This window comes from Cetorhinus maximus, chromosome 16, assembly GCF_964194155.1.
Source record: "Cetorhinus maximus chromosome 16, sCetMax3.hap1.1, whole genome shotgun sequence".
In the NCBI taxonomy this organism is placed as follows: Eukaryota; Metazoa; Chordata; class Chondrichthyes; order Lamniformes; family Cetorhinidae; genus Cetorhinus; species Cetorhinus maximus.
The window spans coordinates 103762628-103774074 of NC_135894.1; positions in this window are offsets into that span (position 1 = coordinate 103762628).

An 11447-nucleotide genomic window follows, 5' to 3' on the forward strand; every position below is an offset into this window, starting at 1 on the left:
TGCATTGCGGCTTGTTTAAATGGAGACTTTAATCAACGGGTTAACGAGTAAGTTTACATCGTTGTCCTGTAGCCGATGGGTCGAGCAGCCCATGGGGCAGAGTTTTCACGCCACATGTGGGTGATTAGGGAGGCAAGCGAGCATGTAAATTCGTGCTGCCAATCGGTGTGCTGCTTTCTTGGCAGCATCCCAGCCCTGAGCCATTTTCCCAGAGGCAGGATTGGGGGGTTGCAGAGAGCTACCCACCACTTGTGGGCAGGTAGTCAATTAAGGTGAGTTAAAGGTCACTTAAGGTGAATTAATAGAGGCCAACTAGAATTTTCCAGTCAGCCTGAAGACTCATCACTCCAGTGAATCATAGAATAGTTCCAACACAGGAAGAGGCCATTTGGCCTTGGTTTTCCCTGCCTTAACAATCTCTCCTAACTGATTATCTCTGATTCCTCCACTCTACCATTGAAAGCAGATCCAACAGGGAACTCAGGAGAAACCTCTTTACCCAGGGAATGATTAGAATTTGGAACTCACTGCCATATATTTTTTATTCTTTCATGGGTGGTGGGCATTGCTAGCAAAGGCAGCATTTGTTGCCCATCCCTAATTGCCCTTGAACTCAACAGTTCAAAGTCAACCACATTGCTGTGGATTTGCAGTCACATGCAGGCCAGACAAGGGTTTCCTTCCCTAAAGTGAACCAGATGGGTTTTACAACAATCAATGATAATGGTCACCATTACAGACTAGCTTTATTTTCCAGAATTTTATTGATTGAATTCAAATTCCACTAGCTGCTGTGGTAGAACTTGAACCCATGTCCCCAGAGCATGTTTTTTTATTCGTTCATGGGGTGTGGGTGTCACTGGCTAGGCCAGCATTTATTACCCATCCCTGGTTGCCCTTGTTCAGAGGGCATTTAAGAGTCAACCACATTGCTGTTGGTCTGGAGTCACATGTAGGCCAGACCAGGTAAGGACAGCAGATTTCCTTCCCTAAAGGACATTAGTGAACCAGATGGGTTTTTAAAAAAGCCGGCAATGGTTTCATAGTCATCATTAGCCTTTTAATTCCAGGTTTTTATTAAATTCAAATTCCACCATCTGCTGTGGTGGGATTTGAACCCAGGTCCCTAGAGCATTACTCTGGGTCCAGCAACAATACCACTACACCATTAGCCTGGGCCTATGAAAATGCAAACATACCAACATATGAAATAGGAGCAAAAGTAGGCTATTAGGCTCCTCGAGCATGCTGCATCATTCATTAAAATCATGTCTGATCTGTTTGTGTTTTGATTTTCACATTCCCATCGACCCCTGATAACTTTTGATTCCGTTGCCTAGCAAGAATCTATCTACCTCTGCCTTAAAAATATTCAATGACCCCACCACCACCGCCTTTGGAGGCAGAGAGATCTAAAGTCGCACAATCCTCTGAGAGAAAAAATGTCTCCTCATCTCCATCCTAAAAGGACAACCCCTAATTTTAAAACAGTGCCCCCGAGTTCTGGACTCACCCACCAGAGAAACATCCTTTCCACATGCACCTTGTTAAAACAGTTCAGGATCTTATATACTTCATTAAAAGCACCCTCACTCTTCTAAACTCCAGTGGAAACAAGCCCAGTCTGTCCAACCTCTCCTCATAAGACAACCCACTCATTCCAGGTATCAATCTAGTAAACCTCCTCTGAACCGCCTCCAACACATTTACATCCTTCCTTAAATAAGGAGACCAAAACTGCACACAGTATTCGAGATGTAGTCTCACCAATACCCTGTATAACTGAAGCATAACATCCTTACTTTTATGTTCAATTCCTCTCGAAATAAAGGATAACATTCCATTAGCCTTCTTAATTACTTGCTGTACCTGCACACTAACTTTTGTTACTCATGCATTAGAATACCTAGATCCCTCTGCACCTCGGAATTCTGCAGCCGTTCTCTGTTTAAGTAATACTCTGCTTTTTTATTCTTCCTGCCAAAGTGAACAACTTCACATCTTCCTACATTATACTCCATCTGCCAGATTTTTTTCCTACTCACTCAACCTAGCTATATGCATCGGCCACCTCCTTATGTCCTGTTAACAACATACTTTCCTACCTATCTTGTGTCATCTGCAAATTTAGCTACCATGCCTCCACACCCCTCAACTAAGTCATTGATATAAATTGTAAAAAGTTGAGGCCCCAGCACAGACCCCTGTGGGACTCCACGCATCACATCCTGCTAATCAGAAAAAGACCCATTCATGCATACTCTCTGCTTCCTGCCAGCCAGCCAATCTTCTATCCATGCCAATATGTTACCCCCTACACCATGCGCTTTTATTTTCCACAATGACCTTTGATGTGACACCTTATCAAATGCCTTCTGGAAATCCAACTGCTATATGTCTGCAGGCTCCCTTTTATCCACACCATACATTACTCCTTCAAAAAACTCCAATAAATTGGTTAAACATGATTTAGAAACAGAGAAACATAGAAAATAGGAGCAGGAGTAGGCCATTCGGCCCTTCGAGCCTGCTCCGCCATTCATTATGGTCATGGCTGATCAGCCAACTCAATAGCCTGCTCCTGCTTTTTCCCCATACCCTTTGATCCCTTTCGCCCCAAGAGCTATATCTAACTCCTTCTTGAAAACATACAATGTTTTAGCCTCAACTACTTTCTGTGGTAGCAAATTCCATTGGAAGAAGAAATTTCTCCTCCTCTCAGCCCTAAATGGTCTACCCCGTATCCTCAGACTGTGACCCCTGGTTCTGGACTCCCCCACCATCAGGAACATCTTTCCTGCATCTACCCTGTCTAGTTCTGTGAGAATTTTATAGGTTTCTATGAGATCCCCCCTCATTCTTCTGAACTCCAGCGAATATAATCCTAATCGACTCAATCTCTCCTCATATGTCAGTCCCAGCATCCCAGGAATCAGTCTGGTAAAACATTTGCTGATTCCCTCTTTAGCAAGAACATCCTTCCTCAGATAAGGAGACCAAAACTGCACACAATATTCCAGGTGTGATCTCACCAAGGCCCTGTGTAATTGCAGCAAGACATCCCCGCTCCTGTACTCGAATCCTCTGGCTATGAAGGCCAACATTTCATTTGCCTTTTTTACCGCCTGCTGCACCTGCATGCTTACCTTCAGCGACTGGTGTACGAGGACACCCAGGTCTCGTTGCACATTCCCCTCTCTCAATTTATAGCCATTCAGGTAAATAATCTGCCTTCCTGTTTTTGCTACCAAAATGGATAACCTCACATTTATCCACATTATACTGCATCTGCCATGCATTTGCCCACTCACTCAGCTTGTCCAAATCACACTGAAGCATCTCTGCATCCTCCTCACAGCTCACCCTCCCACCCAGCTTTGTGTCATCTGCAAATTTGGAGATATTACATTTAGTTCCCTCATCTAAATCATTAATATATATTATGAATAGCTGGGGTCCCAGCACCGATCCCTGCGGTACCCCACTAGTCACTGCCTGCCATTCGGAAAAAGACCCATTTATTCCTACTCTTTGTTTCCTGTCTTTCAACCAGTTTTCTATCCATCTCAATACACTACCCGCAATCCCATGCGCTTTAATTTTACACATCAATCTCTAATGTGGGACTTTGTCAAAAGCCTCCTGAAAGTCCAAATAAACCACATCCACTGGCTCCCCCTCATCAACCCTGCTAGTTACATCCTCGAAAAATTCCAGTAGATTTGTCAAGCATGATTTCCCTTTCGTAAATCAATGCTGACTCTGTCCGATTCTGCCACTGTTTTCCACGTGCTCAGCTATTAAATCTTTTATAATGGACTCTAGAATTTCCCTTTCACAAAACCATGCTGACTCTTCCCAATTACCTTGTGCCCAGCTATAGCCTCTTTAATGATCGATTCTAATAACTTCCCCATGACAGATGTCAAGCTAACTGTCCTATAGTTTCCTAGTTTCCTGTTTTTTATCTCCCTCCCTTCTTGAATAGAGGGATTATATTTGCTACTTTCCAGTTTGCTGGAACCTTTCCAGAATCTAACGAGTTTTGCAAAATTAACACCGACACATCTACTACCTCATTAGTCACCTCCTTTAAGACCCTAGGATGAAGTCCACCAGGACCAGGAGACTTGTCAGCCCGCAGCTCCATCAGTTTGCTCAGCACCACTTCCCTAGTGATTGTAATTTCACCAAGTTCCTCTCTCCCCTCCACCTCCTGATTTACAGCTATTTCTGGAATGTTTTTAGTATCCTTTATAGTTAAGACAGAAGCAAAATACTTGTTCATTTCATCTGCTGGTTCCTTATTATCTATTATTAACTCACCACTGTCACTCTCTAGAGAACTATCACTCTCTTTACCTATCCAATTTAACATTTCTAGCTAGCTTCCTCTCATACTCTAATTTCTTTCTCCTGATTAATCTTTTAGTCATTCTCTGCCGTTCTTTGTATTCTGATCGATCATCTAACCTGCCACTCATCTTTGTGCAGTTATATATTTCTCCTTAAGTTTGATGCTTTCCCTAACATCTTTAGTTAACCACGGATGGCGGGTCCTCCCTTTAGAATTTTTCTTTACAGTAGGAATATACTTATTCTGAGTATTCTGAAATATCCCCTTAAATATCTGCCGCTGCTTCTCTATTGATCTATGCCCTGACCTAGTATCCCAGTTCACTTCACAGAATCACAGAAACACAGAATTTTAACGGCACAGAAGGAGGCCATTTGGCCCATCGTGTCTGCACCAGCTCTCCAAATGAGCATTATGATCTAGTGCCATTTCCCTGACTTTTCCCCGTATCCTTGCACATTGTTTCTATTTAAATAATCACCCAATGTCCTCTTGAATGCCTCGATTGAACCTGCCCCCACCACACTTCCAGGCAGTGCATTCCAGACCCAAACCACTCGCTGTGTGAAAAAGTTTTTCCTCACATCACATTCTTTTGCAAATCACTTTAAATCTGTGCCCTCTTGTCCTTGATCCTTTTACAAGTGGGAACAACTTCTCCCCATCTACGCTGTCCAGCCCCCTCATGATTTTTAACACCTCTATCAAGTAAAGCTAGCCCAGCTTTCATGCCCACATAGTTGCCCTTATTTAAGTTTAAAATACTAGCCTGAGGCCTACTCTCCCCCCTTTCAAACTTGATGTAAAAGTCAATCATAGTGTGGTTACTGCTACCTTGGGGTGTCTTCACTCTGAGGTCATTAATTAATCCTGTCACATTGCATACACCAAGTCTAAGGTAGCCTGTTCTCTGCTTGGTTCCAGAACGTGCTGCTGTAAAAAACTTGAAAGCATTCTATGAATTCTCATCCAGGCTACTACTACCAGTCTGATTTTTCCAGTTTATATGTGATTAAAATCACCCATGATTATTGCTGTCCCTTTATTACAAGCACATAGTACTTCTTCCTGTAGAAGAAAGAAAAACAGAAAATGCTGGAAAAATTCAGCAAGTCTGGCAGCATCTGTGGAGAGAAAAATAGAGTTAAAGTTTTGTGTCTCTTTGACTCTTCTTCAGAGCTCTGAAGAAGAGTCATACGGACTCAAAACATTAACTCTGCTTTTCTCCCCACAGATGCTGTCAGACTTGTTGAGATTTTCCAGCATTTTTGTTTTTGTTTCAGATTTCCAGCATCTGCAGTATTTTGCTTTAATTTCTTCTTGTATATTTTGCAGTTACTGTTAGGGAGCCTGTAGACCACTCCCACTAGTGACTTCTTTCCCCTACTATTCCTCATCTCCACTCAAACTGATTTACATTCTGATCTTCTGAACCAAGGTCATCTCTAACTATTGCACCAATGCCATCCTTGAACAACAGTGCTACCCCTCCACCTTTACCTAGCTTCCTATTCTTCTTGTATATCATACACCCCTCAATATTCAGGACCCAAACCTTGCCATCCCTCAGCCACGTCTCCATAATGGCAATGAGATCATATTTATTTGTTTCAATGTGCATTATCAATTCATTTACTTTGTTATGAATGCTATGCACATTCAGCTACAGAGCCTTTAGTTTTGTCTCTTTTTATCTTTGTAACATCTAGTCTTAACTGTTGGTGTACTCTTAGATTTTATCTCTCTGTCCCTTCCTGCTATTCTATGACCCTCATTTCCCATATTACTGTTATGGTCTCCTGCTTTGAATCTACCACTTAATTTGCCATATCTCCCCAATCTTAACCCCTCAATTTCCCCCTCCCCCCCCATTTAGTTTAAAGCCCTCTCTACTTCCCTAGTTATGTGATTCACAAGAACACCGGTTCCAGCACGGTTCAGGTGTAGACCGCCCCAATGATACAGATCCCACTTTCCCCAGTACTGGTGCCAGTGCCCCACGAACCTGAACCCACTTCTCCCACCCCAGCCTTTGAGCCATCTCTATAATTCATCTCTCTAATCTTATTTGCCCTATGCCAATTTGCATGTGGCTCAGGTAATAATCCAGAGATTACTAATACAGTGACATTACCACTGTGCCACCATGTGATACAAATAGCACATACACATTTAAGGAGAAGCTAGATAAACACATTAGGAGTAAAGAAATAGAACAGTATCTAGGCTTAGATGAAAAGAGGTAGGAGGATGTTTGTGTGGAGCATAAACACTGGCCTGGACCTGTTGGGCTGAACAGCCAGTTTCTGTGCTGTGTATACTGTGTCATTGTCTGTAAGACCCTTCAGTCACTGCATCTACTCTCTAACCCAGACTACTACTTCTCTCACTTTTTTCAAAAGTCACTCCAAAAACAATTTCTGGCTGATTTTTATCCCCATCAATTGTGTCCATTTGTGGGGCATGAGAGAAATGCAGGTTGTTCCTGTGGTCATTCTGCACATGGGTTAAAGCCTTACCATTCACTTGTGCCTGAGACTAAGTGGCTATTGTAAGTCTCAGTGTCAAGCTTCCTTCATGAGTGCTATAAAACGAGTAGGTTTTACAAGCCCGGCCCAATGTGAGGAGGAGAGAAAGTTAGTGGTAGAGGAGTCAGTGTCTCAAATGGGTGCAGCAACTTCCAAAACTGTGTAGAGTTCAAGAAAGAAGTTGTGTTTTTGGAGAAAGAGCTGAACAAAAATGTTGGGATGATGGAGTTCGGATCAAACCAAATTGGCCACGTTGTTGGAGTTCTGTTGAAGAGTCATACGGACTCGAAACGTTAACTGTGCTCCTCTCCACAGATGCTGCCAGACCTGCTGAGTTTTTCCAGGTATTTTTATTTTTGTTTTTGTTTTGGATTTCCAGCATCCGCAGTTTTTTGCTTTTATCTTGTTGGACTTAATGGTCCTTTCTTATTGCTAACAATTCCTATTCAATAAACAGCATAGATTTTACATTGACAGGTTTCCCAACAGTCGGGAGAAAATATATCAACGTCTCCATAATATCAGCCTCAAACTTGCATTCCTTACGCCAGTCATTGCATTCTGTGCTTTTTTGATATCTGCACCTACTTCTAACGAGTTCATATGAAAATAATAAATGTGTCTGGAGTTGGTTATCTAGATTTTGTTGCAGAATAGAATGGCTGTTCTTTTCCCTGCAGCATTTTGCTACTAACACTGAATTTCTGATGGAAAGAGAAGATTGCAAATAAAAATGCTAATACTGTAATCGGTGTTATACAGCAGTAGATACATGCTTTCAATAAAATTGTTCAATTTTGGCAGCACTGTACATGCCTGTAGGGTCAAACATTATTAACACTGTTTTACAACATTGTTTAGTGAGAATATACAGAACAGAAGAGCCTGTATTCCCATGGTGCTGTAAATTCTGTCAGGGAAGAAGAAACATAATGGGTTCACAATATATAGGAGATCAGAATTTCTCCTGAGACTGATTGCTTCATGTCCACATCAGAATACTAGTGTGCAACGTTCCCAGCCTGACTTCCACCAGAATTCTTTATTTGACTATTTTCACATGGTGGCACATGCAGTGTCTGAGAATTTAGCATATACAATTCTTAAGGAGCTTGACAGGTCAGATTCTGGGAGATTGTTTTCCCAGCTGCAGAGCCGAGAACAAGGGATCTGAGCTTCAGAATCAGCCTTTGCAGAATGAGATGAGAAATTCCTTCACTCGAAATGAAGCTTTGGAATTCTCCATTAAAGAGCTGTAGATGATTAGTTGTTGAGTATATTCAAGACAAGAGGTTGATAGATTGTTTGGATACTAAGAGAATTAAGGATTATGGGAGAGTGCAAAGGTGGAAATGAGGTAGAAGATCAGCCAAGATCTTATTGAATGGCGGAGCTGGTTCGAAGGACCAAATGGTCTACTCCTGCTCCTAATTCTTATGTTGTTATTTCCTCCAGTTCTCATTTGAAGGTTCTGGATATTGTCAGCCATGGCTCAGTGAGTTACAGTCTGAGTCAGTAAATTGTTTGTTCAATTCCCACTCCAGAGAAATTGCGCACATAATTTGGGCTGACTCTCACAGTGGGGTACTGAGGGTGTGCTGCACTGTCAGTGGTGCTGTCTTATGGATGAGAGGTTAAACAAAGGTCCCACCTGCCCTCTCAGTGGATGTGAAAGATCTTATGATACCATTTTGGTGAACAGTAATGGAGTTCTGACTAGTGTCTTGGCCAATATTTCTCCCCGACCCATATCACAGAGGTTTCTGGTCATTACCACATTGCTGTTTTGGGAGCTTGCTGTGTACAAATTAGCTGTTGCATTTCTTACATTATGACATTCACAGCACTGCAAAAGAAAGTGCTAAATTGGCCTTAAAGCTTTTTGAGATGTTCTGAGGTCACAAAGGATGCTATATAAACATAGAAACATAGAAACTAGGAGCAGGAGTAGGCCATTCGGCCCTTCGAGCCTGCTCTGCCGTTCATTATGATCATGGCTGATCATCCAACTCAATAGCCTGCTCCCGCTTTCTCCCCATACCCTTTGATCCCTTTTGCCCCAAGAGCTATATCTAACTCCTTCTTGAAAACATGCAAGTATTACTATTTTTTAACTCTTTCCCCAGAGGTCACAGATTTTGATTAGCAGGAAAAACACCAATTGCTTTCTCCTCTCAGCCAATGGACACTGAGACCAACTGTAGCAATCCAGATGCTATTTGTACCCCAACTCAAGTCATTCACTTGTAACACTCTTTGTAACACTACTCTCTGTAACAAAGCTGCTGGTCCTTGTCTCTCATGAAGGCCCCACCTTCTCAACCTTACCCTTCGCCTGAGGTGTGGTGATCCTCAGGTTAAACTCACCACCAGTCGTCTCTCTCTAATGAGAGAGCAGTCTATGGTCCTCTGGGACTACAGTGACTTTCACTTCCTTGTCTCTCAATTCTATGTTCTGCTAAAATACGTACAAGTGGCGATGACAATTAGATGAAGTGGGTAGATGAAACTACTTCCTCAGAGTCTACCTTGTGATCTTCCTCATCATCATTAACCTTGCATCCATTGCCTTTAATGTAGAAAAATGTCCAAAGGTGATTCATGGGGGGTGTAACCAAATAAAAATGGTCGTCCAACACGACATTAAGAAAGGTGACAAAAGGTTAATCAAAGAGGGGGTTTTCAAGGAGGATCTTAAAGGAAGAGAGGGAGGGGGATATGTGGCAGGATTTCTTAGGGAAAGAGTTCAAGTATGGGGTCTAAGGGTCTGAAGGTGTGTCCACCAACTGAAGGGTGGAGGGAGGAGGATGCACAGGCAACCAGAGTCACATGAATGGAGGGTTCTTGGGGGAATGGGTGTGGAATTGTAGGATTGAAGTAGGTTCCAGAGAGTGGGAGAGATGAAGCTATGATGGAATTTAAACATGACAATGAGAATTTTTAATTTGAGGTATTGGGGAAGTGAGCTTGGGGTAGTGGGTGAGCAGGACTTGGTGCAGGGTAGAGATTATAGAATTTTGGATGGACTAGAGTTCATAAAGGTTAGAGTATAGGAGGCCATCCAGAGCACTGGAATGGTTCAATTTGATCATGACAAAGGCATAGATGAGGGTTTGCCTTGACAAATTTTATCAAATTCTTTGGGGAGGTAACAGATTTAGTGACCCTCTCCACTGACCTCTTCTCCTTTAAGTTGAGTACAGGTCAAAGATTCTTTGAGTTATGTTCACTTCATACATGGCTTCCCTGCTGGGACCATGGGATCACTGAATTTACCTTATTGTGTGGGAATCCAGGAATATCAGACGTGAGGAACCTTGGTAGAGCCAGGAATTGTAAAATGTTCCAGTACATAAACAGCCCATTCAGCCCATTAAATCCTGTACTGATGTATTTTTCTACGTTAGCCACTGAGTCTAATCCCACTCTCCTGTCCACCCACCCTGATCCTTTAATGTTCCTCTTTTCCAAGGAAGTTTTACAAACGTACAAACACATGAATTAGGAGCGGGAGTAGGCCACTCGGTCCCTCGAAAATGTGAAGTTGTTCCCTTTGACAGGAAGAATAAAAAAGCAGAGTTTTACTTAAACAGAGAATGACTGCAAAATTCCGAGGTGCAGAGGGATCTAGGTGTTCTTGTGCATGAGTCACAGAAGTTAGTATGCAGGTACAGCGACTAACCAAGAGGAATTAAACGTAAAAGTAAAGATGTTATGCTTCAGTTATACGGGGCATTGGTGAGACTACATCTCGAATACTGTGTGCAGTTTTGGTCTCCTTATTTAAGGAAGGATGTAAATGCATTGGTGGTGGTTCAGAGGTTTACCAGATTGATACCTGGAATGAGTGAGTTGTCTTATGAGGAAAGGTTGGACAGACTGGGCTTGTTTCCACTGGAGTTTAGAAGAGTGAGGGGTGATTTGATTGAAGTATATAAGATCCTGAACAGCCTTGACAAGGTGGACGTCAAAAGGATGTTTCCACTTGTGGGTGAGTCCAGAACTAGGAGGCACTGTTTTAAAATTAGGGCTTGCCTTTTTAGGGCAAAGATGAGGAGAAATATTTTCTCTCAGAGGGTTGTGCGACTTTGGAACTCTCTGCCCCAGAAGGTGGTGGGGGCGGGGCCATTGAATATTTTTAAGGCAGAGGTAGATGGATTCTTGTTAGGCAAGGGAATCAAAGGTTACCGGGGTTAGATGAGATTGTGGAAATCGAAACACAAACAGATCAGCCATGATCTTATTGAATGGTGGAGCAGGCTTGAGGGGCCGAATGGCCTACTCCTGCTCCTGTTTCATATGTTCATATGTATGTTCGAGCCTGCGCCGCCATTTAATTAGATCATGGCTGATCTGATTGTAACCTCAACTCCACATTTATAGAAGAATCAGCAACAGATGGTGGCAGAAAATTCCAAATCCAAAGGAGAAATCAATAGTCAGGATGTGTATAATGGGATGGAGCTAACATACTTGCTGGTTATGTCAGGAACAGGAAAGGTCGCAATGCAACATCACATCTGAAATGTATGTTAAGTTTGATAGTAAGGTTTTAATTTTTG